Here is a 23407-nt window from a genome sequence, read left to right as displayed (position 1 = left end):
GATCTTTTTGACCCATCTCCTAGATTAATGAAAATAAAAACAAAAATAAACAAATGTGACCTAATTAAACTTAAAAGCTTTTGCACAGCAAAGGAAACCACAAATAAGAAGAAAAGACAACTCTCAGAATGGGAGAAAATATTTCCAAATGAAGCAACAGACAAAGGATTAATCTCCAAAATATACAAACAGCTCATGCAGCTCAAAATAAAAAAATAAACAACCCAATCAAAAAGTGGGCAGAAGACCTAAATAGACATTTCTCTGAAGAAGACATACAGATGGCGAAGAGGCACATGAAAGATGCTCGTCATCACTAATAACTAGAGAAATGCAAATCAAAACTACAATGAGGTATCACCTCACTCCAGTCCGAATGGCCATCAACAAAAAATCTACAAACAATAATTGCTGGAGAGGGTCTGGAAAAAAGGGAGCCCTCTTGCACTGTTGGTGGGAATGTAAATTGATACAGCCACTATGGAGAACAGTATGGAGGTTCCTTAAAAAACTAGAAATAGAACTTCCATATGCCCCAGCAATCCCACTACTGGGTATATACCCTGAGAAAACCATAATTCAAAAAGACACATATATCCCAATATTCATTGTGGCACTATTTACGATAACCAGGACATGGAAACAACCTAAATGTTCAACGACAGATGAAAGGATAAAGAAGGTGTGGTACATATATACAATGGGATATTACTCAGCCATAAAAAGGAATGAAATTGGGTCATTTGTAGAGACATGGATGGACCTAGAGTCTGTCATACAGAGTGAATTAGTCAAAAAAGAGAAAAATAAATATTGTATATTAATGCATATATGTGAAATCTAGAAAAATGGTACAGATGAATCTAGTTCCAGGGCAGGAATAGAGACACAGATGTAGAGAACAGATATATGGACAGCAGGGGAAGGGGAGGGTGGGATGAATTGGGAGATTAGATTTGACATAAATACACTACCATGTGTAAAATAGATAGCTAGTGGGAGCCTGCTGTATAGCACAGGGAGCTCAGCTCAGTGCTCTGTGATGACCTAGATAGGTGGGATGGGGCAGGTGGGTGGGTGGGAGGGAGGTCTAAGAGGGAGGGGATATATGTATACATAGAGCTGATTCAGTTAGCTTTTCAGCAGAAATTAATACAACATTGCAAAGCAATTATACTCTAATAAAAAAAAATGTATCCAGTGAAAGACACATAAGATATGTAACTCTCTCAGGAAATGCAACGGCTCAGTATATTAGGATTATTTTGATGGGATGCGCTGGGGAGACCAAGACATTGGTTTTTAAAGTCATGGAAACGTTGCATTTTGGTTGAATTCCTAAGTAGGAAGGATAAACATTTCTTTCTCTTCGAGTGGCGTTTATGTTATTCACAAGAAACATGATTGATAACACATAAGTGGGAGGCAATAGTATATTTGTTTGAGACCCACACAAAGTAATCCCACATGGAGAAATATCCTATAACACAATCATTAAGGATGACTTGACCAAAGTGTTCCTTTTCCTCCAAGGAAAAATATGTCTTTTAATAACTGAATAATTCATCTATTTTGATTCTTCAGACTAGATTACGACATGAAGTTACTGCAGTACTACAGGAAATCAAGTTTGATTTTGTAATATAGTCAAATGAATACTTTAGAGTGCCATGTCTGAGATCAATAAGGAAGTAGTAACTACATTTACTGCCATATGATATTGATGTAAAAACATAACGGTCAAAATTATAAAATCAATTTCATAATTTAATCAAATGTTTATTGATACTGTTAAAGTCGAATTCAATAGCTTCTGGTATGTAGTTAATTTCCTACCTGTCAGAAAAATGTATTGAAATGTTCTTTCTTAAAAATGATTAGAGTTAATTCAGTAGAGAAAACAGCAAAGTTTCATGCTAATAGATAGATATTTCTTCTCTCTCCAATCCTTGGTAGCGAATGCTGGAAGTTTTCTGTTTGGTTCTTTTAAATATGACAACACAAGGAAATATCCACCAGCCACCCAAATGATTGGCATTGTCGTCCCCTAAAATGTAACCAATTGCCTTCTTGGGATGAAGACAGAGTTTTAACTTTACTGCAAAACTGAAGAAATGAATAAGCAACATGTGTATAAAGATGTGAGAGGAGTGTAAAGGCTCAATAGCCCCTTGTAAAATAAGATCTAGTTAAAAAATTCAATAAGAAAGAGAAAGTTCTAGAGACTGGGATTCTTTGATGCTTTTACTTTATCGCTAGCTACTAGTTTTGATCTTTATTCACTTTAAGTTGGAGGTATCTTAATTGAAGCAAAAGACACTTAAAAGAATGTCTGTAAGTGTGACTTGTATGTTTGAAATAAAGCTCTTATGGATTGTGAGAACCCATCCAACTCATCCAATTAAATGAGATAAAGACCAAGCTCTGAAGGTTTAGCGGTTCATTCAGATGTATGAAAGAAACATCTGTATGTCATGACCAATAACAATTCTGACAGCCTTCATGATTCTTTAGAAGTTATCATTTTATTGTTTAAAACCTAATGATGGCTCCCTATTGTGTGGTGAATGAAGTCAAGTTTTCTTATACAGGCATTCGAGAGTTTTCACTCTCTGCCCATGCTGTTTTCTGCTCATCCTCTCCCTCTTCACTCATTCCACTTTGTTCAAACTTGCCTTTAAACTCTCCCTCAAATGGACCATGCCTTCTTCTTTGTCCGTGATTGTTCCCAGCACTGTTGTCTGCTTAGCACTCAAAAAAATTGATTCATGTCCTATTTCACCCTGTACTTGCATTTTCTCTTTGGTGTTGCTTCACCAGTTCGACGATAAGCTCTCTGGAGGTTGGTACTGGGTCCCACATCCTCCAGAACATTAAGCAAATGCACGCGGAGTGGTTGCTCAGAGCGTTTGGTCACCCGAGTGTTCTGTGAAATTGTTAAGATTACAGTTCCCGGAGGCAGAATTTTGGAATGCAGCCAAATTCACGCTTTGGGTATGCTTCAATTCATTGCAATGAATCAGAATGGAATAGTATTCTTTTTTTTTTTTTTGGCTGTGTTGTGCCTTCTTTGCTGCGCGCGGGCTTTCTCTAGTTGTGGTGAGCAGGGGCTATTCTTCGTTGCGGTGCACAGGCTTCTCATTGCTGTGGCTTCTCTTGCTGAGGAGCATGGGCTCTAGGCGCGCGGGCTTCAGTAGTTGCAGCACGCGGGCTCAGTAGTTGTGGCACACGGGCTTAGTTGCTCCACGGTATGTGGGATCTTCCCGGATGAGGGCTCGAAGCCACGTCCCCTGCATTGACAGGTGGATTCCTAACCACTGTGTCACCAGGGAAGCCCCAGTATTCTTAATTAAAATAAAAATTTCTGCACCAGGTGGAACTGCAGGTCTCATTGTACAAAGGAGAGAATGAAGGCTCAAAAAGTTCACAAAGATGTTTAGCATCAGAGCCACCATCAGACCCCAGGTCTTCTGACCCCCATTCACTCCTCTTTTTGCTATACCATGAGCCCCCTGAGGAGCTAATTCTAATTATCCACGGATGGTAAGAAAGGAGCGACAGGTTGCTTTAAAAATAAACAAAATCCTCTGAAGATGAGGTGATACTCCAGAAATTTTAAGAATTGATCACAGAAGATACCAAAAGTTTGCTTGGGTTCCTAATTTTTGACTTTGGGGTATAAAACATTATTATTGAAACGAATAAAACCAGTGGTTCAGTGAAGAACATAGCTAGACTACGTGAAAAAATATACTGGATTTTGAAACAGAATTCACTGGATCTGTGTTCTAACTCTAGGCTTGCATGGGATCTGCCTTTAGGATTTTCCCCCTTTTTCTCTAACTGGGTTGCTCCTGACCTCCTTGGGCCAACTCCTGCTTCCTGGAAGTTGGCTTTTCTACTTATCTTTTTTTTTTTTTTTTGCGGTATGCAGGCCTCTCACTGTTGTGGCCTCTCCTGTTGCGGAGCACAGGCTCCGGACACGCAGGCTCAGTGGCCGTGGCTCACGGGCCCAGCCGCTCCGCGGCATGTGGGATCTTCCCGAACGGAGCACGAACCCGTGTCCCCTGCATGGGCAGGCGGACTCTCAACCACTGCGCCAGCAGGGAAGGCCTCTACTTATCTTGATTGCTCTCCTAATATCAAAAACATTAAAGATTCAAGTGTAAGTAAGTTTTGTTAAGTGTCAACTAAGACTATGCCTACACAAAAAGAAAAGTGTATATTCATGTATGAACAAATTAACACATAAGGAAATATATGGGTACTTTAATGCGAGTATGAGTCTGTCTATAAAACTTATATGTTCCAGCAAAACTAACTGTAAGGCAAAACCTTTTTTCCTATTAACTGTCATATAAGTTTCTAGGGGGGATAAACACCCAATCATTTGGGTTAAGATGATTAAAGCAGGATATATAGGGCTATTGATATACACATGTAATAAGATATAAAGAAGACTATATAAGATATAAAGAACACTATAGTACTTTTATGACATAAAATCCATCATTCATTACATGCTTATTATATGTTGGCCCTATACATGCTTTACACATCTCATTTAATCATTGCAATAACCTCACGATATCTATTTTATGATCTGCACTTAAACAAGCTTCAGAGCAGTCTTTTAAGTCAGAGGTACCTGGGTTCAACCCCGACTTCCTCCCTTCATCAGCAGTGAGATTTTAAGCAAATTCCTTAACTCTGCTAAACCTCAGTTTTTTCAACTATAAAAATGAAAGAATCATAACACATACATCATGGGATTATGATAAGTATTAAAATAGAGAATGATTAACAGAGCCCCAAGTACATTGTAGTTCTCAATAACTTAACGAATTTTGCTTATTATTACTACAGATGAGGAAACTGAGTCTTAAAGAAGTGAAATCACTTGTCCAAGGCCACACAGCAAGTAACTGGAAGAACTGAAATTTAAATGCAGGTCTCTCCCGGTTTCGTGTCTGGGGGAATATTGTGGGGTCCCGTGAAAGAAGCAGGGAATGTGGTCAGGGCTGCCCACTCTGGGGCTCTAGTGGCTGTAGTTCCTCTGCGCCTGCTGTCACCATACCGTCAGAAATTCCTAGCGACTGCTGTGCTGTTGAAATAAGAAGCAGAGAAAAAAAAAACCAAACCACTGCTTCTGTCTTTCCTCCCACTTTCTAATCTTCAAACAGTTCCTCCAACTGACAGGACATGAATAAGAAGTCAGCTGGCAAGGAATCTGGGAAATGTAGTTTGCAGGCTTCCAGCCCCAGCAATACCCAGCAGAGTGTAGAAGGGAAGGCTGTGGGCCTGAGAAACAAAAGATAAATAACCAACATGGGGGGAAACATTATAAGAATTAGGAGCTTCAGGAGGAAGAAATGGTTTTAGAGAAAATAAGTTGTTTTGGTATAGATAACTTATATCACAGAGAAAGGTAAATGCTTCTGCTCTTAGAAATGCATTAAAAATAGGTTACATTATTTGTTGGAACAGACCTGTAAACGTTAATTAAATTCCATTACCTATGATCATGTTTTAGCTTTAAAAGGAAAACTGATTAAAGTAAACTATAATACATATAACAACTGGGTAATGTGTGTATATCAGCCTCTCCATATTTCTCTTATCAGGTGCTACATAACAGACTTACATTTTCATTCATCTACGGGCCTCTAATAATTGAGAAGAAGTCACTCAAGTGAGGAAGATCTGTAGGTGCATGAACTGTAAGTTGGTTCCATTTTCTTTTTATAACATACATATAGTATCCCTAGGGATTGGAACACTGATGCTTCGGCATGAAAAGTTCTCAAGCTACTAGACTTTATCTAAACTTGGTGGTAAAGCCCTTGACTTTTTCCCTTGTACCCTAGAAGAAAATATGGAAGAATTACTGATCACTTTCTGAGTATTTCTTTTCCCTTAGGTCCATTGCTTGTCACAATACTTACTTTCCTCCCCCCACCCTCCCTTTTTTTTTTTCTTTGTTCAGTTAAAGCAGAAAGCACATGTATCATGTGACTCTTAGACAATTTTGTAAGAAGATTAGGGATGCTTTTTGGCAATTTTCTACATTGCAACTCTCCCTTTATCTGTAAACATGAAGTCTGTACCATCAAGCTCAGAACCTACGGCTGAAGAAGGTATGTTTTAAAAAATAATTTGCCTATAACATTAAAATTTTTTTAAAATGGAAGGATATATTTTCATCCTATGACCATTTTCATTCTATGACCAAAAATTTTAGTGACCCTCCCTTCTTTAATTTTCATCATCTTCCTTGGTAATTAGGGGACAAAACAGCTAACAGCATATGAACTTTTCACCCTTGTATCGATTGTCTAGTTCTTTGCCTATTTGAAAACATAGATCAAGTTCTTAACTTTCTTTGAAGTTTTTCCTGACTGTACCAATTTATAGCAATCTCAACAGCTTTTGGAAAGTGGCTTTACAAAGACATCCAGGCTTCACATCATACTAGTTAGGATTGGACTAAGGAGGGATTCCCACTCTCATTTATCCAGGGAAGTATTGGATAAATGAGGTGATGATGAGCAGGCCCACTAAAATGGTTACATGTATCCCTCGTCAGCTCCCCGTCTATGAAGATGTGTCCTCCTAATCTCTGCTATAACCCTTGCTTCTTTGATTCATAGCCTGGTTTCTACTGCTCCAGATTCTCCATGCCCAGTTCCACGAACTGCTGCCAGTAGCTAGATGAACTGCCTCCACGGTGGCTAGGGCAGATCCTAGCAATACTTACCAAGGTGTGTGTTTCCCCTCCTCTTTCTGGAACATTCCCCAAGCCCGCTGAATCTAGGTAAAGCTGTGGGACTGATTCTGGTCAATGGGGTGTGAATAGACTCCGCCTCTTAAATCTCCATGAGATTCTTGGCTTTCTTGCTTTCCTCTTTCCTTGTGCAGTTGCAGAGGATTTAATGGGGCTCCCGTCAGAATCACTTACTAGGTACAACCTGAATCGCTGAGTCTTGCCTGGAGCAGAGCTGGCTGACCTATACCAGTAGAAAATTAATCATTGTTGGGTAAAGTGGCTGATAGGTATCATCGTCATCATCACCACCACCACCACCATCATCATCGTCGTCACCATCATCATCAGCCTTGTGTGCCTCTCTAATGAATACATACATCTTGAAGAAAACCATTTGACAAATTTAACACCTTAGTCTTAAAGAGATTAAGTAGTTTTCTCAAAGCCCCAGAGTTGGTAAGTGGCAAACCCAAGTCTGCATTATCAGATTTAAGTGAATTTAACCTCACAGCTGACCATTAACCTATAACCTGATTGCCACCATAGCTCTGGCATCAGGGTACCTGGAGATGTTTTAGGTCAGTTAGAAAGGTCTACCAGTTGCCCACTGGCAGACTGAAGAGCAATACGAGATGAAATGTAACTGACAGGTGTCAGGCCGAGGAGGAGGAAGCTGTGTGGAACCTCTGGCCATTCATTCAGCCTGAGTGTATCATTTCGCACCTCTAATAACCCCCACTGAAGCGTATCAACCACATCTTTACCACTTCCACCTGCACCCAGCCTAATAAGACCAAGCCCTGCCTCTCATGCAGCCACAAAACCCAAAATGGGGAATTCAAGGATTTGTTGCAAAAGGTCAGGGCTAGTTTTTCAACTTGAGAGGTCAAGCGAGCCAACCTCCTACTTCAAGAAGACTCACATTGGGTCTGAGTTTTCCACTGGGTAAGTTTAGAAAGCCCTGTCATTTTTCCTGTGAGATGAAAGAAACACCAAGAAGAGGCAATGTACATTTTTCCTTTGTTCTTTATGGCTTATCTAAGCATCTGTTTTAAAAGGGTATATGAGAGCAAGCAAAAAAAAAAAGGCCATATTTTAGACTATAGCTCATTGGTATTAGATTGATCACTTTTGATCCACCAGGGCTTCAGCTTCTAACTCTGGATTTCTACTTTCCATTCCTGCTTCGGGCCCCTTGGTTTTAGCCTTTGCTTCAAGGTCTGCTTTGGATTCTTTAGATTTCAGCTTTACACTCAACTCTTTGCTCAACTTCTGATTTTTGGAAGTTCCTTTGTCTATAGTGGCTCAGTGGTATTGCCCACCAATCCCTACTTCACCCCCCAGAAAATTGCAGAGACTTTTTTTTTTTTTAATCAGGGAATGAGAATGAAGACAACAGAGCACTAGTGAACATAAGATCCTGTGGCCTTAAAACAGGTTCAAATTTCAGTTCTTTCTTATCTGCCAGAACCTATATCATTTGTCACAGACTTAGAGCAAATGACTGTTGTCTTCAGATTCCATCAGCAATGTGCATCGGGGGCTCAGCCAGAGGCTAGTGCCTTTATCCTGATGCTCCAAATGGGGCTCACTCTTTACTGATGGTGATATTCGGAACTTGATGGGACACCACCAGATGTTCCAGCAGCCTTTCCTTAATGTGAAGCTTCTCTGATCAGAAAGCTGAGAGGCTATATTTGCATATGAAACTGTTTTCTATGGCAGTGCTGGGAATATTAAGTGGTGATACTCCGTGGAGCTCTGGAGACTTGAGTCCTTAGCAGTGATTTAGGAAGACCCGTTGCAGATGACTGCAGTGAAATTGGTAAGCTGTGCAACTGATGGCCTTGATGGGGTCCTGAGGAGTGTCTCTCAAGTCAGCTAGAACTTATGGCCTTGAATTATTCTCAGTGCTTCCAGGATGGATTAAAAGATGATAAAGACCCTCCCCTAAAGGAACTTACAGTCTAGTTGTGTAGGTAAGACATACACACAGGAACATTACAAGGTGACATATGTGAGCAAGGTGAAAGTGTGGGACAGAATGTTTATGGAAGCACTGAAGAGACTGAAGGTGAAGCCGGGGTCATTCTGCTTGTCTTTTTTTTCCATGGACTTAAAAATCTCCCGATAAAGTAAAAAAAAGAGACATCAGTATCTGACTACACTTTGTTGTTTATTTCTAGATTCCAGATGACTTAGTCATGATTTTCAAAGCTGACAAGAAACCAAATGTGATTGCTTTGAATATGCAGAGGTGAAAAATGAGCTATGCCTTCTTTATTAGGGATTTAGAATGTACTTTTCTAATATAAATCCTGTCCTGTGCCTATGCCACCTGAGACTTTTGGACAGTCGCTAAACCTTAGAGCTTGAAGGCATCAATTGTCACCGCTTGTTTTATCTTCCTACTTTTATTCACCTGCATATACGTTAGCATTTACTGTCTAGTTAGAGGTCTTCATTTTTGTGGAAGAATCTAAAGTGGTTAACAGGTTTATGCAGACTAAATTTTTATGGTCAGTGTGATTGGATTGACAGGTGTCAGGCAACCTGAAGACTTTAGCTCTAAGGAATGTAATTTTGGCTGTATGTAATACCACTATAATCTTGGAATTTGTTTTTCAGACTCCAGGCATGAATGCTATAGAAAAACACAAGGACCGCACAGATCATAAGCCAAATACAGACGTAGAAATGAGGTACAGTGCAATAACACTGCTCAGGTTCTGAAACAATGAGGAATTCTTTTGAGGGATTTTGGACAATGTGGAGAAACAGTTACCAAAGCCGCAGGAATGCCAGGCCTTAAGCCCAGGCTACAGAATCTGAGTTTAAAGAGATGATGATGGATTACCCGATTCTTCCCTAAGACCCTTCTCAGAATCCCGTGGTGAATGAAGCCCTGGTCAACACGTTTTTTCACAAGGTTGCGGTAGTAACTGAGAATGAGCAGGGATAGGGAATAAAGTTGAAACTAGAACGAAAGGGAATGAACTATGGAGATGGGCTCAGTCCCTTAATCTCTTAAAGATATTTTCCAGGTGGAGCGACTGAGCTGTGTAACATTTCCAAACGTGTAGATAAATCTCCTCATCGATCATGATGTCACCAACGACCCTGAAAATCTGCAATCCACGGTTCATCGTGAAAACATTTCATGGATGCTTCATTATTTTTCATGAAGAAGGGTAAACTCAGATTTTTGGAATTTGGAGCTTGCCCAGTAGGGGCTCAGGCTGAAGTGCAAGTGTGTTTGAATTCAACCTTCAGCATGAGGATGTTTGAGTATAAAGCTACAAGGCCTTTTATTAAATTTTAAATCGTGGATTACCTGTTGAATGGCCTGCATTCCATTCCATTGTTTAAATTCATCAAATAGTCACTCTGGAATTGTTTCTAACAATTGGGATGACTTCATTTGTGTTTGTTTTCCTTTTCTATTAATCCATGACAAACTGTGAAATTTGCCATTTTTACCATAACCAGGCCATGAAATTTGTCATCTCTCTCTGTAATTTACATGGAGCCTTGGCTATAGATACATTTCAGGCAGGATGATTACTTTCCATCTGATGCAGAGGACAGAACAAAGGAGGGATACACACAAAATAGAACACAAACAAATTCAGAGCAGACATCAGGAAGGGCTTTCTTCCCCTTTTTTTCTTGAATGCTGTAAAGTCCTCTAAAATGTGCTGTCTGCCTCCCAGAGGAAAAAAAGTTGATGGGACAAACTAAGGCACTCTAGTCAAATCCAAGAAACAATACAGTGGAACTCTGGGGGGAGGGGAGAACTTAAAAGATGAGATGTCTTGACAAACTGGAATGAGTTGGAGGGATGTGGGGTGAAATCATAGGAGTAATATGGTCGGGAGGCATCTGGAAGTGGAGTTTCAGAGGCATACCACCATAACAGTATGAGAGTTTTAAAGCTTGTTCACAAGCAATTGTTCCTGGGATGGTGAATTTTCCCTTCTCTTTTTTTTTTTTTTTTGCTGTACGCCGGCCTCTCACTGTTGTGGCCTCTCCCGTTGCAGAGCACAGGCTCCAGACGCGCAGGCTCAGCGGCCATGGCTCACGGGCCCAGCCGCTCCGCGGCATGTGGGAACTTCCCGGACCGGGGCACGAACCCATGTCCCCTGGATCGGCAGGCAGACTCTCAACCACTGCACCACCAGGGAAGTCCCCTTCTTCCTTCCTTCATTTCCTTCCTTCTCTCTTGCTTTCAAGTCTTTCCCTGCTGGAGAGATGATAGATATTCACCCATTTGGTTTTTTGCTGATTGTTAAAATCTGGCCTTTACATTTAACCCTTGAGTATATTAAGAACTTTGTGTGTGTGTGTGTGTGTGTGTGTGTGTGTGTGTGTAGTGAAATATGAACTCTATGGTATTGCACCCAGTCTTTTTTCTTTTCTCCTTCAAAATATATTTAGCTATTCTTACATATGTATTCTTCCATATGAACTTTTTTTTTTATATGAACATTTGAAACAGTTTTCAAGCAAGCTAAAAGAGAGAAAAATGCTGTTGATGGTTTTATTGCATATGCTTTAAACAAACAACTCAATTTGTCAATAATTAATATGATTACAACATTTAGTTTTGCCATCTGAGAACATTGTCTCCAATTATTCAATAATTAGTTTATATTTTTCAGGAACCATTTGCCATTTTCTTTACATAGGTTTCTTGCACGTCTTACTAACTTGAAAGTATTTTACGGAGTTTGCTTTTATAAAGGTCACATTTTTCATGATATTTTCTAACTAGTATGAAGAAAAGTTATTTATTTCTACATGATCATATCATATTCAGCCACTTTTACTAAAATTTGTCATTAATTCCAATTTTGGAGACTTAGCACATTTTTTAGACTATCCTCCGTGGTGGTAAATCTTTTAGAAACAGGCTGTGAGAGCTGGAAGATTCTAAAGGTCATCTTACCCTCTCATTTTGTAGATGATCCATTAGGGGGCCCCAGCAACAAGCTCCAAACATTATGAAATGAAGGCCTTGGAGAGGCCCCACCCCATCTTCCTGGAGATTCTTAAACTAAAGATCAGACAGTTCAACATACAGAAATGATTTAACATTTGTGAATAATTGTAGTGATAAAATAACAGTAACCATTTATCAAGGTCCAGGCACTGTGCTAGGTGCTTTACATGGAACAACTCATTTTATTCTTACAACAATCATTTGAAATACAGTTTTTCAAGATTATTGGCAGATGTGTTTAGCTGGAATGTCTGTCCTCTTCATACTCTGCCTGTCCCTCTATCCAGCTCTTCTTAGAGGCAGAAGGATATTAGCAAGTGACTTCTTAGGCTTCTGTGTTAGCCTTAGTTACTATGAGTCTTAGTCTATTATTAAAAATTGAGGGGCTTCCCTGGTGGCGCAGTGGTTGAGAGTCTGCCTGCCGATGCAGGGGACGCGGGTTCGTGCCCCGGTCCGAGAGGATCCCGCATGCCGCGGAGCGGCTGGGCCCGTGAGCCATGGCCGCTGAGCCTGCGCGTCCGGACCCTGTGCTCCCCAAAAAAAAAAAAAAAAAAAAAAAAAAATTGAAAGAGTTGAGCCAGGCTTTTTATTGCCAAGAACAGGTTTCTCATCAGCACCCCTACACAAAAAAACAAAAAAACAAAATACAGAAATAAAGAGTGTTAACAACTCTTTAAAAGTTTTCATTGGCTAGATAAGCATGCCAAGTTAAAAAGAAGTTGAATTTTTAAATATATTTTGATCCTATGCTATGTACCCTATTAGAGACTTTTTAAAAATACCATGATGGCTTCTAACCAGAAGGAGTTTACATCTAGAGTGATGAAAGCCATGGGATGGAAGGGACTTGAATATTATCTGGTCCTCCTCCTAACTGATGCTCCCTTGATGAATGCTTGGCTAGTCTCTACTGGAACAGCTTTCTAATTGAGAGAGTCCCTTCTGAAGTCGGTCTCCTGGTGTCTTCTACCCACTTCTACTCAAGTGCCTTTTGTAGTCCCAAAGGGTAAGTTAAAATTTTTAAATATTTGAAGACAACCACCACGTTCTGCGTTCCTCTTTCTCAGTGAAATCTCTTTTCTTCTCTGGTCCCCACTTCCCTGAAGCATTTGTCATGTGAGCCCCTTTTCCTTCCTGGACTCTGTTCTCTGAACGTGGGTCTCTTTGTCAATATCCCTCTTAAAACGTAGGGTCTAACATTGAACAGGGTTGTTCAATGTTAGATGTGGTACAAACAGTTCACAGTAGATGGGATGTATTGTGTCCTTTGAACTGGATGTTACACTTCTATCAATATAGTCAAAAGTCCCATTAGTGTTTTGGGGTTTTTTTTTTTTAGCAATCCCATTACATAGTTATTAATCTCATTTCCCATGTAACTTTTGATTCTCTACCCTACTCCCAATTCTGTTCCTCCACCAGTATTTCTCATCTTAGTAAATATCCCCATGATTTACTCAATTGCCCCAGCCAACACCTGGTTATCGTATTTGAGTCCTCAGGGCAACGCACTGGTATGTCCCCTCTGCGTTTCCTTCCAGGGATATCGCCTCTAGCATACCTCTCCAGTCACCTTCATCTGTCTTCTGGGCTGATAGGATAGCCTCTTAACTTGTCTTAGGGTTTCCTCTCTGGGATCTTATTTAACGTATGCTCCGCAAAGCAGACAGAGCAATCTTCTTCAACTGTAAATCACATCGTGCTTCTTCTCTACTCAAAACTCTTCAGGATCCTCCAATTCACACAGACAAAATCTAGTCTTCTTTACTGTGGCTCCAAGACCCTCTGTGATTTTCTTACCTATCCTACTGCTCTCTCTACTTTCCTCTGCTCCAGCCACTGGGTTACTCTTTCTGTTTCTTGAACACACAAAGCTTTATCCTTACTCAAGACTCTTGTACATGTTGCCTCCTATGCCTGGAATATTCATCTGCCTAGATCCTTTCTTGATTTGTTCCCTTAACTCATTGCTGCTCAAATGCTACCTACTCAGAAAGTTCATACTTGACTACTCTGCCTAAAATAGAACACTTACTTCTCCCCACACTCACATTCTATTTTCTTATTCTGCTTTATTTTTCTTCTTGGCGCTTATCACCAACTGCCATTATATGTTTATTTGTTTAATTTCTTTCTTTTTTTTTTTTTTTTTTTTTGCGGTACGCGGGCCTCTCACTGTTGTGGCCTCTCCCGTTGTGGAGCACAGGCTCCGGACGCGCAGGCTCAGCGGCCATGGCTCATGGGCGCAGCCGCTCCGCGGCATGTGGGATCTTCCCGGACCAGGGCACGAACCCGTGTCCCCTGCATCGGCAGGCGGACCCTCAACCACTGCGCCACCAGGGAAGCCCTATTTGTTTAATTTCTGACTCTACCACTAGAATGTCAGCTCCATCAAAGTGGAAACTTTGTCTTGTTTTTCGCATAAAGCTGCCCCAAAATTATTTCAGACACATATTAGGTAGTTCCTGTCACTAGTAGGTTCCCGACTCACATTTTTTAATGAATGAATTATTGAATGAATAGGTTGTATTGAGTTTGTAGCCAGACAAACTCTTTAGTCCTCGTTTTTCCTAAGATCTCCTCTATGCACTTTGGTTTCCTAAAGGATTCAGTAATTTTATCTTGAGTGCAAAATTTCTTCTGAGCTACAGGATTTAAATTCATTCCTCCAGCTTCCTAGTCTTATATTTGACTCTTGACTTCGGCTCTATTTTCTCTCACTTAAGTTTGTCCATATTCTTCTTTCTAGTCTCAGCATCTTTCTCTTTGACAAAGATGAAATCTGGGACATTTTATTTAATTTTGATATACGTTAATGTATTACCAGCTAATGAACTCAGCAGACTCTGTCTCCCTTCCTACTCTTGTTTTAAAATAGCAAATCAAAAAAATCACTTCCTTCCTAAGCATTTTCCCTGAAGTTTTCCTCTTTCTGGGTCCACTTCCTTTGGAAAAGCAGAGCTTTTAATGAAGAGAGAATTGTATAAGATGTCTTACGATTAGGTGATATATTAGCACATAGACTCTAGGCCTTTCAGAACATGAAATGAGTCTGAAGAACTAAGAAACATTTTATGTAGGATGCTTCCCAAGTCTTAAACACGCTGGTGTATATTAAAGAGTAGAATCGTAGATTTTTAGAAACAATAATGTTATAGATAGTTTTAAAAGAAAGAGCAGAAAACTTGGTGCTGGTATTCCTGTGAAACCACATGTCTTAGCTGTGCATGAATTTTGTCATCAGCCAAGAAGACATCAGGGTCCATGTGAGGTCAAGGGCAGAGTGGCAGAGATTGTTTTAAGTTTTCAGGTCGGCAGACAGCCTTGGATGTACTCTGGGAGGGTCAGGTCAGTAACATCACAGCAGCAAGCGTAACCTAACCATCTTGAGAGATTAATGATTCACTGCTCTCCTAGCCCAGAGACCCAGCAACAATTTTCTCAAAATAACTCCCTGTATAAAGGGCAGAAGCACTGTGTGTGTCTGTGCATGTGTACGGGTGAGTTTGTGAGTATATCCCTATTATGAACATACGTGCCTATGTGTACCATAAGGGAAGAGGCTTACTCTTTTCTTATAATAAATCCTTATTTTTTTCTTTCTTGTTTCATATGTCATTGAGCCCCTCCAGTCTTCAAAGGCCTTGCCAGATTCATTGTAATGGCTCTAAATAGTAGGGGAAAAGTAGTAGGTTGAAGCATTTGAATGGGATGACCCTTCAGCTCTAGTGAATGTTGATTTGGAGTACAGGAAGGAACTGAGGAAGACTGGGGGGGGAAGGGGTCTGACGGACACCTCTGAGGGTTTTTTTTTTCATAGTGACAGCTTAATCTATTGGTAAAGTTGGCTGATTGGTGGTAAACCTCATGGAGCATGAAAATTATACCACATGGCTAAGTTTTGCTTTTTCAACAACTGTGCAGTTCGGCTGACCTAAGTCTCATTTCCTGTTTCCATTACGGTTGTTAGTCCCAATTCCTTTCACATCTGCACCCAGACGTATCTTATTCTGCAACCCGCCTGCCCATCTGGGCTCTGGGTGACCTCATTCTTGAGATGAGGCCTGCAAGCTGTGCTCAAGATGGACGGCCCCTGACAATGGGTGCAGGGGTGCTAGGCCTCCCTTTGCTTGTTTTGCTGCACCGGGCTTTGCCAAAGCTTCTCAACATATGTTTGTCTGGATCTTTTCAAGGCTCATGCGCTCTGTTTTAAATATTTAACCTTATATGAGGATGTCTGAGGCTTCCTGAAGTGATTTACAAAAGAGAAGAAATCTGATCATACAAATCTGAAGAGAATGATCAAAACACCAAATGGCAAATCCACTCATTTGCTGTCTTTGTTTTGGGAACTTTATGGGCAGAGAACTGAGCTCTCCTTTTTTGCCCTCCTTGCCAGTTTATCTGTCTATGTGTATTTATCGCACATCGTAAGTGCTAGGCACCAAGGTAGATACAAACAAGCTAAAGTCTTAGCAACCCACCTTTGAGGCATATGGTCCTGTTGAGAGATATGGTTGACTAGTACAGAGTAGTGTTAATAATAGTAACAGCAAAAAGGTTTTGAGTGCTGAGCCTGTGCCAAGGCTTAATGTTATCTTTATTTGGGGGAGGACGGGGGTCATATTGTGTATACTTTTTTTTTAATTTTAATTTTATATTGGAGCATAGTTGATTAACAATGTTGTGTTAGTTTCGGGTGTACAGCAAAGTGATTCAGTTATACACATACATATATCTTTTCTGTTTCAAATTCTTTTTCCATTTAGGTTATGACAGAATAGCATTACCTAGAAATGTATCATCTCATTTAATTCTCATAACAATCCTATTAGGTAGGTGCTGTCTTTCTCCCATTACTCAAATAGAGAACCTGAAGTTGGCGTGACTGAGGAACTTGGCAGAACTGCTCCTCCAGGAGAGCCAGGATTCCCACTCAGTTCTTTTTGAGTTCACAGCCAGCTGGGGCTCCAAAGCTCCACATCTTCACTCGATGCTACAGCATCTCTCCAGGACCAACCTCTAGAGCGCAGAGTCAGCTCCATTGGAGCGAGGAGAAAAAGACCTGTGAAGGTTGGAGTCATCACTGGACTTTTCCCACTTATACACGGAAGTGGGACTCGGGCCTTCATTCAGGTTATTTGGAGTGAGCCCCGAACCGGAAGTAACTCACATCGACCCAGAGTTAAATTCCTGAGTCTGTTCCCAGTGTGTTCCTTCTAAACCAACATAATAATATTAGCACAAATGAATGTATTAAGAGATGGGGGCTTTGGTTGTTGTCATCGTTGTTTCTCATCCCGATTCCTCCCACCAAATCTACTTTAGATTATGTGGATAATTTCTTTCAGTTTAGAAGTTAAATCAATGTAAGAAATGCAGACTCTATAAGTAACTCTTCACATTCTTTGTTTGCTTTTGTAATTTCTTTGTAATTCTTTTACGATAGTGCAGTGATTAAGAGCGAGGGCTTTGGAGTCACACTGCCAGTATTTGAATCCTAGCTCTTTCACTTACTCGTGGTGGTCATACCCTCTCTGTGCCTCAGTTTTCTTATTTATACCTACCTTATAGGATTGTAAAGAGGATTAATAAGATATATAAATCTTAGAAGAGTGGCTGGTGCATAGTAAATACTTAATGCATGCTGGCATTACTGTTCAATAATGGTTGTTAGTTATTACTGGTGGAGGTGACTGGGCATATCTAGTTCCTTCTCAGTGACTACTAGCATCACAGGTGTTCTCTAAATATTTGTTGAATAAAAAACACAAAGATTTTATTTACAATGTGATTCGAGACTTTGAGGCCAAAGGCAATGATCACAGAATGAGCTTGAATTCTGAGGATTCTGTGTATTTTAAATGTATAGAGTGTCGGAACTACAAGAATCCATACAGGTCTCCGGTTTTAGCCCTGCTTAGTTTATAGATGAGCAAACAGAAGTCAAAAATTCACACCACCCCAGTGAGGCAGCCTGAGCAGGATTTTTATCCCCATTTAGGAGAAGCTAATAACAAGGGTTCTCAGCCTTGTAATACTCCACGGCACCTTCAATTCGTTAATTAGATGGCATGTAAAATTCTCAAGACACATTGAAAGTACTGTTCATCTTGATTCTTGATTAGAAGTAAACATCGACCATACAGAAATTCTCAAGGGATGTTGATGATAATCAGTAAAACAAACCGGGGCTGCCCCACTAACTCCAGGGGCCGCAATTCCCATCATCATCATCTATAAAAACGGTACCCTCTGGAGTATGCCCAGCATAGCTCTGGCCCTGACTGAGAATTGTCTGCAAGGGTTGATTCGCAGATTTGTTGTATTGGTTATAATATGGTGGCAGGTATAGCCACACTGTGAACCAGATATAGTTCCTATTCATTTAAAACAAACAAACAAATGGACATTCATTCAGCAAATTTACTGAGGACCACGATTCAAGAACTAAACCAGGAAACTATGGACGCCCTCATGGAGCTCACATTATCATGGAGATGTATGAACAGTTCAGGAACAATGGACTGGTTTGATAAAAAAAAAAAATTAATTTGAATTATGTGATGCAAACCACTAACTAGGCAGCCAGTTAAATTTCTAACAGTGTTACTATGTGTGTTGTAAGGAAGGTACAATGTAAGTAGAACATATACCTGAGAATACACCATGCCAGGAATCTATTTTTTTATAGTTATTTTGCTTCATTTTTCTTCTGAAGATGAAAGCCAATATTATTTTCTCTTAAAGTAATGAGGTAGTCAACAGAAATAACTTGAAGTCTTGAATAAAGTAAGTTGCTAACTGGGTAAAATTTGAAATTTCTAAATAATGCTATAGATTTCAGAGATGTTTAAACATATGCTCAAAATTCCTAATTTTATGCAATATTTAACATTGTGTGATTAAGCCAGATTAAATCATATCAAAGACTAGTATGTTTATAACTCATTGGTTTTCCTCACTCAAATCTACTCCCACCCAGTTTGCCTACCACACAGCAAATTTGTGGCCTTTGATCCATAAATACATCTTTTAAAAAATTAATATTTTCTTTTTCCGTGAAGTGAGTTACTAATCCCTTTATTTCTTCAGAGATATTTCAAAAGAGAACTTGGCAAGTTTTGGCAACCAAGTTATGCTTCAGTAGATGAATAGATAAACTGTGATACATTCAGACAATGTAATATTATTCAGAGCTAAAAAGAATTGAGCCATCAAGCTATGAAAAGTCTTGGAGGAAACTTAAATGCATACTACTAAGTGAAAGAAGCCAGTCTGAAAATGCTACATACTATGTGCTTCTAACTGTATGACATTCTAGAAAAAAATCAAACCGTGGAGACAGTAAAAAGATGAGTGGTTGCCAGGGGTTAGAAGGGAGGGAGGGATGAATAGGCAGAACACAGAGATTTTTTTAGGACAGTGAAACTATTCTGCGTGATACTATAATGGTGGATACATCATACATTGGTCCAAATCCATAGCATGTCCAGCACCAAGAGTGGACCATAATGTAAAGTATGGGCTTTGAGTGATGATGATGTGTCAGTGTAGGTTCATCGATTGTAACAAAGGTACTGCTCTGGGGGATGACACTGATAATGGGGAAGGATATGCATGTATGGGGGCAGGGAGTACATGGGAAATCTCTGTCCCTTCTGCCCAATTTTGTTGTGAACCTAAAACTGCTCTAAAAAAAGAAGGTCTGTGAGAAAAAGAGGCAGAGAAGTTTGGACTATACCTGCGTGTCATTTTCATAGTTCCGTTAGCCAGAACTTAAAACAACAACAACAACAAAAAAAAAAACATTTGAATCCATGTAAACATTTTGATTGTTAAATCTTAAGTATGTCTTAGTAGATTAGGATTTCAGGAAAAAAGACACCTCCAAGGTGAAAACGTGTAGATGATGCTTCAACTCAGAGTGACCTGAGCTCTCAGGGACATTAAAGCTCATTAGCGGGATTCTCCCACAGAAACACTCCCGGTCCCGGTCCTGCATTTCACAGTTCTTAGAAAAATGTTCTCATTGATGCTGGGGTGTTGCCCTCCAGCTGAGAGCCTGAGGTCTTTAACTGAAAGGCAAACATATTGGTTTTATATATCTTGTGCTTTCTGGAGGGTGTAGCTTTTTTATTTTTAAAGCGACAAGGGTGAGAAAATGAAAGGGGAAGATCCAATCACCTGTAACTATATTAAACAGCCCCGCAGCTGTTTATAACTTAACACATCATTCCACCCTATAGGAAGTCTTTAACATATGAAAAGGACATCCTTGTGGGGGTGTGGGGGGGAATTGACAGGTGGAACTGGGTGAAATGGGACACTTGCTTTTGATGGTGTGAAAGTTATCTTTTGTGAGTTATTGGTATTCTTCTTCCACTGTTTTCTTAAAGATTAGCCTTAGGGAACTTAAATAATTAGGCATAAAATCTCTGGCAGGATACTTAATCAATCACATCTTGGTTTCAGCCAATGGGAGCGCTGTGGTCAGCTGTGTCCCGGTATGTTCTAGAACAAGCCACAACCTTGGACAATCCGGTCGCACTGCTGGCATTTCTCTTTATTGTGTAGCCTGAAGTTCTTCTCTGTAGGCAAACCGAAAAGGAGCAGCAAACTAATGATACTTCGAAAGTCTACACCTCAGGGAGAAATTTGGGGATTTTCTAACTCTCAAAGTTCCAGTAAGGATGGGGAGAAGTGATGTAATTTGTGTAGGCTAGTAAAAATGCCCAGTCTGGTTTCTGACATTTCAGTTCATGGGTGTATTAGTCAGGGTTCTCCAGAAAAACAGAACCAGTAGGATGTGTGTGTGTGTATATTAATAAATTATATATATATTTATTTAAAGTAATTGTCTCAGATGATTATGGAGGCTAGCAAGTCCAAAATCTCCAAATGGACCATCAGGATGGAGACCCAGGGAGAAGCTGGCAGTCACGAGCCTATTCTCATGTTTACGGGGGGCTGGGGGACTGAGTCTAGGCTGTGAATTTGAGAATCACACTGCTAACAGAACAAAGTCTCACCTCTGAGCTGGTCCAGCCCTCCCCCCGGTACCACAGGGAGCCCTGTTAGCTTCTCCCAAGCCCTGGTCAGGCCTGGCATCATCTCAGACCCCTGCTTAGGACAGGGGATGTGGCCAGCATGCTTCTTCCTTCAACCTGTTGGTACATTTTCCTGAAAGAATAAAAGTTGTCTTTCTCCTGTGGCGAAAAAAAAAAAAGTAGGATAACAACAATAGGATGAACCTAAATAATAAAAAATAATAGCTAACAGTTATTTGCTACTGTGTGTCAAGAATGTTTGAATCCTCACAAAAGTCTGTGAGGTAGCAAATACCCTGGAATCGATAAACTGTGCTGAAATCCCAATTCTCCCACTCACTGGCTGTGTGAACTTGGTAAATCCTTTAGCCTCTCTGTACTTCAGTTTCCTTACTAGGAAAATTAAGAATAATCACAGCATGCACTGGTGAAGATTATTGGGAAGATTAAATGAGTGATCCCACACCGAGTATGTATCAATAGAACAGTGCCTGGTGTATTAGAAGCAGCCAGTAACAGTCAGCCATTGTCATTATAGAGGAAGATAGAACAAAACAACGGCGGGGTATAGGCATGACAGCCATCTGAAACCTAGAAATAGTGTATAGGCTGGGTATCCCCGCATGAGAATATCCAGCATATTTGTTAAGTAGATAAATGAACACATCCTTCCACTGAAGTCTTATAACCCTCAAGTTCAACCGAAAACACCCCATTCCAGTCTCCCTTGGCAAAGCCACAACCAATCTTGCCAACGAGAATACGAAGGGAGTCCTGACACTTGTCATGTGTGTTCTTCAGTACTTACTTTTGATTATGTTGATTGAGTTTGGATTAAATACAACCACCATATGCATGAAGTTTCACCTAGAGATGGAGGCAGATTAAAGGGCACGGCAGCATAAAATAAAAATGAACCACCCAAGATAATTCAGGGTGTGCTAGCATGAGGGACTCACAGACCTGAATTTCCCCGTGTTTATTTTATTGTGTCTCAGGCTACAGGAATTATCTCGCAGAAACATTTTTCAACTTAACGGTAATCTTGGGATCTCCGTACTGAAAATCAATGTGCATTTTGTTTCATTCTAGAGTGTTTCAACAACAGTAGCCTAAAATGCTTTAGGATAGTCATTGTGCCATAAGAAGTGAGCCACCGCCAGTAGACCTTAGATTTCCTGTAACTCAGTCAAGGACATTTTGTAGCCATAATGGCCCAAGTCACAGGGGAACTACTGGTAGGATCTTTAGGTTTAAGTGACTTCTTGATTTAACGTCTTAGGGCTGAGTTTCTCCACTTTTCCTCCCCTTATTTGTGAAACTGAACTGATTTCTGAATGTAGTTTGCTCGCCACTTTTTTTTTTTTTTTTAAAGAACTTGTTGGGGGTTGGGGTTTTTTACTTAATTAATTTATTTTTGCTGTGTTGGATCTTTGTTTCTGTGCGAGGGCTTTCTCTAGTTGTGGCAAGCGGGGGCCACTCTTCTTCGCAGTGCGCGGGCCTCTCACTATCGCGGCCTCTCTTGTTGCAGAGCACAGGCTCCAGACGCGCAGGCTCAGTAGCTGTGGCTCACGGGCCTAGCTGCTCCGCAGCATGTGGGATCTTCCCAGACCAGGGCTCGAACTGGTGTCCCAGCCAGTAGCAGGTAGATTCTCAACCACTGCACCACCAGGGAAGCTCCGGGAAGCCCCTGCTCACCACTTTTAAGTATTTGGTTTCTTTTCCTTCTCTGACTTTGCTTATTGCTGCTTTGGAGACCGATGCCCTTGTCAGTTTCTTTTGCCTGCGGCTTTGGGTAAATGAGAACTTTCAAAACCCTCACACAGTTTACTCTCTGACCATGATAGAATCTTGCTTCACAGCACTCCCCCTAGCCTGAAAACCCATGCCCTAGGCCCCATATAGTTGTTTTCTCCTGGTGGCCTCAATCTTTCAACTCTAAGTATGGAAAACCAAAAAACGGCAACAAATGATTTTATGCTAACTAGGTTGAAAGGGATTCTCCAGTCTGCTATTAAAAAATCAAAAATCAGTTAGACCATCAGGTGGAGGCCAGCGCATTGTTAGGTAATCAAGGTTATCTACTAATGTTTTGACAGCTCCACTTAGCATAAAGGTCAACTGGAGACACTTCTGACCACATAGGCCCTCACACAATGTTTTATTGACTTGGCTGACTTATAAATCCTATATCCATGAGATAATTGGCAACACACTCCTTCACAGATGTGAGTTATGCAATCAGGGTGGGAAAAAGAGCTACTGAAGCTGGCTTGCTGGAAATCTTTACTTCCAATCTATAAAATATAATAAGGTTAAGAATAGAAAAGAGTGTCAAATACCAGTGTTTTGTAAAGCGGTTTACAAATGTAAGGCAATATTGTTGGCATTATCAAGACTGATTGATCGTCTATCATCTATCTATCTATCCATCTATCTCTATATCTATTGATCTACCTATCTATTCTAAGACATCTAAACCTGAGGACTCCATTAAATGTCAAGATAATCAGTGTTACATATTTTTATTTTTTGCAAATAGTCCTCCAGACCTGTACAGTGGAGACCAACTTTGGTTTCAAAGACTGT

The sequence above is a fragment of the Neophocaena asiaeorientalis genome, unplaced genomic scaffold (genome assembly GCF_003031525.2).
Source record: "Neophocaena asiaeorientalis asiaeorientalis breed wild unplaced genomic scaffold, Neophocaena_asiaeorientalis_V1.1 scaffold381, whole genome shotgun sequence".
Classification (NCBI taxonomy): Eukaryota; Metazoa; Chordata; class Mammalia; order Artiodactyla; family Phocoenidae; genus Neophocaena; species Neophocaena asiaeorientalis.
This window is presented reverse-complemented; position numbering follows the sequence as displayed.